General features: G+C 52.1%; 1 pseudogene; it reads right to left on the reverse strand.

Moving 5' to 3' along the window:
- Positions 1 to 3116: 3116 nt before the first annotated feature.
- Positions 3117 to 6718, reverse strand: LOC135276625 (saoe class I histocompatibility antigen, A alpha chain-like; annotated as a pseudogene).
- Between the last annotated feature and the right edge of the window lie 281 nt (positions 6719 to 6999).

Consider the following 6999-nt stretch of genomic DNA (forward strand, 5'->3'; position numbering starts at 1 on the left):
TAGTAGCAATTTATGATACCTGCTCTGACCTCAGTAGAGCTCTGATTCCTTTAGCACAGGGAATGTGTTCTCGACTCTGCTCTGGATGATGAAAATCGATTTATTTTACTTTACTTCTTTGAGATGTTGCTCCTCATCTGTCAAATGTAAATGTGGACATGGCTTGAACTACTAAGTGGTTTTATTTCTTCATTCCCCTGATATTTGTTGTATTCTTACTACAAGTCATATACATGGTATAATATTGCTTCTTTGATCACACCACATCAGATGAGAAAATTAGACATTATAGCCAGGTGTGGGGGCACACACCTGTAGTCCTAGCTACTCAGAGGGCTGAGGCAGGAGAATTGCTTGAGCCCAGGAGTTTGAGGTTACAGTGAGTTGTGATATCATCAATGCATTTCAGCCTGGGCAACAGACACTGTCTCTGAAAAAAAAAGTAAAGACATTGTGAGCTGTCTACATGAACTCTGTGTCTCATGAGATTCATGTCCTGTAATTTTTCTAAATGGCATCTCTGTGTGGTTTTCATGAACTTGTGTCTGGTATTTCTTTTCTATCCTTTTACTTTCAGCTTTTCTGTACCTTCTACTGAAGTTATGGCTTTTGTAAACAGCCTACAGTTATTCATATATTGACTTCTTTTTCCCCCTCTGCACTATTTATCTTGTCATTGGAGTGCGTGAGTCCATTATGTTTAATGTCATTGTTGACCTCACTGGGTTTAAGTCTGTACATTGTCATTTGCTGCCTTCTAATATTATGTCTTTTTAACTCAACTATTTTTCTTCTGTTGCCTTCTTTAGATGAATAAAAAGATTGCATTATTGTAGTCTTCTGAATAAGTATTCTAGTTACAACTTCTCTTATTATTTAATTATCTGAGAAAGCACAATAATCCATGACTTACTATAACTGACAGCAGACCATAACTTCCCTGACTTCCACCTACCTGTGCAGACAGCCCAGGGGAGAATCAGTGCTCTGGCTCTGAGACACAGGGAGTGGAAGCAGGAGAGTAACTGGATGGTGAAGCTGTAGCTGCAGAGGCATCCGGGCCCCTCACCTGCACTCCTCGTAGATGTCTCCTCCACTGAATGCCTGCGACACCCTCTCCTCTATATGCTCCTGCCAGTCTCCCCGTCTCCACTGACAGCAGCTCCACCCTTCTACTCACTCAGTCCAACACTGTGGGTGTCCCTGATTCTTCTTTCTCACACCACAGATACAATCCATTAGCAAGTGCTGTGAAGTCCATCTTCAAATTCACCCAGAATCCCATCACTTCCCACTATTTCCCCTGCTTACACCCCAGTCAAGGTAACCAGCATCTCCATCCTGGAATACTGCACTCCTTCCCCAGCATTTCCCTACTGCCTCACTTGTCCCCCACCTCTCAATTCTGTTCTCAGCATAGCAGCCAGAGAGAAGCTTTCAAAGGATAAGTCCCACCATGTCCCACTTTTGAAAACTGTCCTCTAACTCTCCATGTCATTCATAGCAAATGAAAAAACCCTTCCCACACCCTCCAGGCCTCCCTGCTCTGGCCACACCTCTGACCTCATTTCAGTTTCTCTCTGTCCAGCCCTGCTGGCCTCTTCCTCCTTCCAGGAACACAGACACTTTCCTGCCCTCGTGCATCTGCACTGAAGGTTCCAGCCTGGAAAGAGCTTTCCCAGTCATCCTTGTGGACAGCTCCTCACATCCCTCAAATCATCACTCAAAGGTCACATTTGCAACAAGGCCCATGCTGACCACCCAGCACAGCAGCCACCTCCCTGTCCCCACAGCCCACGCTCTGGATCACCTGCCCCACAGCACTTGCCACCTTCTAACTCAAGTATTTTCTACTCTTACTCTGCTTATACTGTATCTATCATCTGCCTACAGAGGTGTCCAATGTTTTCACTTCCCTGGACGACATGTGAAGAATTGTCTTGAGCCACACATAAAATACACTAATGACAGCTGATGAGCAGAAAGGTATCAAAAAAAGAAAAAAAAATAAGTGCATAATTTTCATGATATCTGCCACCACAGATAAGCAAAAACATCCTCACATTCAAAGCTGTCGTGGTCCACATGCAGCCTGTGAGCCGCAGGTTGGACAAGCTTACATCTAGAACATATACACCAGATGGCTGGAAATTTTCCTGTTTACTTTAATGATGTTTTCTAAATGCGAAAACAGTCATATATCTAGCAGACAACAAATGTCAGTTGAATGAATGATCACTGTAGGGCACCTCCCTATTCTAAAGGCAATATCTTTATTAACGTAGCCTCAGGCCAAATGCTGTTTTGTGGCAGCTACAGAGCAGCAGCATCTCACACTGACATCAGTGCTGCCAGAGCTTTTCTCACCAGGGCTGCGTGTGTGCCCTCCCTCCGTCCCTCCCTCCCTCCTCCCACACCAACCCTCCTGCACGCTGCAGCACACAACCATATTTTTCTCTTCAGGAAAGATAACCCTAGGCTTATGGCTCCAATTTTCCAACCACACATGAATCTAAGTCAGACTCTGCTTTATAAATCCATGAGTTTGGATTGGAGGCAGCACTAGGATTACTACAACTCAGGCAGGAAGAAGAGTAGGAGAGAGAGCAGAAGGAGTTCCAACAGAAAGTTACCCACGATGAGAAACTACGGGAGCCCTCCTCCCTGCAAGTATCAGAATCTGCTTTAAGAAGTTTGGGGAAAAGATGGAAAATACAGTCCAGGAAGAGAACCTGGGAGGAGGGCAAGAGGAACAGGGGACTAAAAATGTGTCTCCTGATAACACAAGAACTTTTATGTGTAGAGATCACCATAGGTGACATCCAAGTCCCTGTGATCACAGGCCGTGGTAGGAAAAGCAAGGGTCTACTGAAGGGTTAAGGACAGTGGAGCAGCAAAGATGACAAACCAAGCAGTGACCACATAAAGCCCACGGTGGCCTGAGCACCCACTGGGCACAGCCCCATCTACTCCCTCCCCCGCAACAAATCAGCACAAGAAACATGTGCACTGTGGAAGGTTCTCAGGTCTTCTATTTATTTTGTGTCTCAAATTTCAGGAGTCTTCTCTTTTAATTAACCAATCAATCTCTCACAGAAATAATTTGACGAAGTAAATTAAATTCAGATTCTAATTTTAATAGGAAAGTAAGAAGTTACAGCTCAGTGCATCATAAAGTTGAGACACAGATGGAGACATCACAGCTCCAGGTCTCTGGAACAGGAAAGGTGACCGGGGAAGGAATGCAGGTCAGCGTGGGGAAGGGGTCATGGTGGACACAGGGCTGGGCTGGTCTCCCCACCTCCTCACACTATGCCTATAGGGACACAGACACATTCAGATGCCTTTGCAGTAAGAGAAGTCAGGTTTCTTGAAGTCACGAATGGAAGGTGTGGATAAATCTTGCCTCTCAGTCCCACACAAGGCCGCTGTCTCACACTATAAAAAAAAATTCATGAACAAATTTCTATCAGTCATGCTTTAAACAACCCATCACCAGCTCAATACATCGAAGTCAAAGAAACCCGGTAACACAGCTGTGCCCACTGTTCCCCCAACAACCCACACACATCAGCTCCCCCTCCTCAGGGTCTCACCTTTACAAGTCATGAGAGACACAGCAGAGCCCTGGGCACTATCACTGCTTGGGGTAGGACAAAAACAGAACCTGGTCAGAGCCTACAGGAAATGCCGCTAGAAGAGGAATTGTAGGCTGAGTGAGCTCCCTCATGGGCTCCAGACCACAATATCCCAACGATCTCAGGGATCAGCCTCCTTCATACTTACTTGCAGCCTTAGAGTAGCTTCCTCCTTTTTTATCTGTGGGAAGAAAATATCCTGTGAGGGGTCAGAAAGGTGACAGGGCCATGAGGTCCTAGAGGATCTCCTAGTTTTGGACCCCAGAGAAGTTTCCAGAATTGTGTGACTGCAGACTCAGGGAAGGATCAGGAAAAACAAGGAAAGCAGGTGTGGGTCCTGGACCAACTGCCCTCCTAAGGACTGTCCTCAGCAGGGACCTTCCCTTATGACCTGTGACTGCTGGGATCAGGTCCCCATCACCACAGTCATCAAGGTGATACATCTGTCCTTCATTGTCACAGGTGCTTTACACAAGAGTAAGTGCTGGCACACAGGGCCCAGGCTGGGTAGGCGCGTGAGTGTGAATGCTGCTTCCCAGTAACCAGGCAGGGCACACTTCTACCTGGGGCCTGGAACCCTCAGTGGGACAAGAAATCTCAGACCCCACTCCTAACCCCTTCCTCACCTGAGCTCTTCTTCCACCCCATCACAGCAGTGACCACAGCTCCAATGAGTACAGCTCCAAAGACAGCCAGGCCAGCAACGATGCCCACGATGGGGATGGTGGGCTGGTGGGCTGGGAAGACGGCTCTGGGAAAGGAGGGGAAGGTGAGGGGCCCTGACCCCCAGGCCCCAGCCCTGACCCTGCTGAAGGGATGCAGAGGGGCTCCTGCTTTCCCTACAAGACATGACACCCCATTCTCTCCTTACCCCATCTCAGGGTGAGGGGCTCGGGCAGCCCCTCGTGCTGCACATGGCATGTGTATCTCTGCTCCTCTCCAGAAAGCACCACCACAGCTGCCCACTTCTGGAAGTTTCCATCCCCTGCGGGCCTGGTCTCCACAAGCTCCATGTCCTGGGTCTGGTCCTCCCCATCCCGCTGCCAAGTCAGTGTGATCTCCGCAGGGTAGAAGCCAAGGGCCCAGCACCTCAGGGTGGCCTTAATGTCAGAGATGGGGTGATGGGACACGTGTGTCTTGGGGAGCTCTGTAGGGAAAAGTCAGAAAATTCAGGCACTTAGCATCTCTCATGGGACACCCCAGCAGCTCCCATGTGACCATCTGAGAATGGACAGGAGGGGCCGGGCGTGGTGGCTCACGCCTATACTCCCAGCACTTTGGGAGACCAAGGTGGGTGGATCACGAGGTCAAGAGATCGAGACCATCCTGGTCAACAAGGTGAAACCCCGTTTCTACTAAAAATATAAAAATTAGCTGGGCATGGTGGCGCGTGCCTGTAGTCCCAGCTACTCGGGAGGCTGAGGCAGGAGAATTGCTTGAACCCAGGAGGCGGAGGTTGCGGTGAGCCGAGATCGCGCCATTGCACTCCAGCCTGGGTAACAAGAGCGAACCTCTGTCTCAAAAAAAAAAAAAAAGAGAGAGAGAGAATGGACCGGACACCTGGGGTAGGGAAGGGAGCACAGAACCCAGACACCAGCCTGGACACAGGCATCTGAGGTAATCTCCTATTCCTTGGAAAGTTCTAGTCTCTGAGGCGGGAACAAGGACTTCTGGCCCTGATCTGAGTGGAGGCCAAGGGACTCAGAGGAGCTGGAGTCAGACTCCCACGCAGATCGAATGTGAGACAGAAGACAAGGCAGGAGAGGAAAAATCCTGGTGCCCAACGCTGCTGTGGGAGTCACAGGGAACGCCTGATCAGTATTCCTAGGATTGATTTCCCCTCCTTTCCCTCAGAGACTGCAACCCTTAATTGTATCAGAGAACAGGGCCGGCCCTCAGAGTCACTCTCTGGTACAGGATCTGGAAACTCAGGAGGATTCCTCTCCCTCAGGACCGGAGGGCGGGTGATATTTTACTGTTGGTCCCATTTTCCTCCCCTCCTTCTACAAGGCCAGCCTGGGAGGTCTACAGGCGATCAGGGAAGCTCCCCCTGGCCCCTGGTACCCGTGCGCTGCAGCGTCTCCTTCCCGTTCTCCAGGTATCTGCGGAGCGACTCCAAGCACGTGCCCTCCAGGTAGGCTCTCTTTTGCTCCGCCACATTGGCCGCCTCCCACTTGCGCTTGGTGATCTGAGCCGCCACGTCCTCAGTGGTCCAAGAGCGCAAGTCCTCGTTCAGGACGATGTAGTCCTTGCCGTCGTAGGCGTGCTGGTAATACCCGCGGAGGAGGAGCCGGTCCGGCCCCAAGTCGCAGCCATACATCGTCTGGAGAGTGTGAGACCCTGGCCCCGCCCCAGAGGTCAGCTCCGCCCACCGAGCCCCGCCCCCGCCCAACCCGCGGGAATTTTGGCCTAAACTGAAAATGACACGGGGTAAAGGCGCCCGAGTTTCTTCCGGGTCTAGGGTCTAGGCGGGTCCCGCAGCCCCCGGGTGGATCTTGGACCCAGAGACTCGGGGCGACCCTGGCCGTCGGTGGGAAATGGGGAGGGGTCGTGATCTGCGCCCCTGGCCGGGGTCACTTACCGACCTCGCTCTGGTTGTAGTAGCCGAGCGCGATCCGCAGGTTCACTCGGTCAGTCTGTGCGGCGGCCTTGGCTTTCCGTGTCTCCCGGTCCCAATACTCCGGTCCCTCCTGCTCCACCCACGGCGCCCGAGGCTCCATCCTCGGAATCGCGGCGTCGCTGTCGAACCGCACGAACTGCGTGTCGTCCACGTAGCCGACTTCCATGTACCGGGGCTCCCCGCGGCCGGGCCGGGACACGGCGGTGCTGAAATACTTCATGGAGTGGGAGCCTGGGGGCTGAGACCCGCCCGACCCTCCACCCGGCGCGGCTCCCCGGGTCCTGCGCCCCAGCCTGGCAGGTCCCTCGCCCCTCCTCTCAGAGGCCGTTTCCCTCCCGACCCCGCACTCACCCGCGCAGGTCTGGGTCAAGGCCAGGGCCCCCGAGAGCAGCAGGAGGAGGGTTCGGGGCGCCATGACCGCCATCTTCGGCCTCTGGGGAGACTCTGAGTCCGGGTGGGTGACTGGGGACTTTAGAATAAGGACCGCAGTGACGCTGATTGGCTTCTCTAGAAACCCGACACCCAATGGGAGTGAGAACTGGGTCCGCGTCGTGAGTATCCAGGAAGAAGGACCCGACACAGGTTGGGAGAGGAAGAGAAACTCTGCAGAGATGGGGAATCCCCAACGCTGCGCCTCCCGAATCCATACAGCACCTTCGGGGTCTGAGACCCGTCAGAGCCACCCCCGGGGCCCTGGGACTTCGCCCTGACCCCGATCCTCCTGTGTCAAGCGCTCTGTCT

The sequence above is a fragment of the Aotus nancymaae genome, unplaced genomic scaffold (assembly GCF_030222135.1).
Source record: "Aotus nancymaae isolate 86718 unplaced genomic scaffold, 86718_ANA_hifiasm-v0.15.2.pri h1tg000027l, whole genome shotgun sequence".
Lineage (NCBI taxonomy): Eukaryota > Metazoa > Chordata > Mammalia > Primates > Aotidae > Aotus > Aotus nancymaae.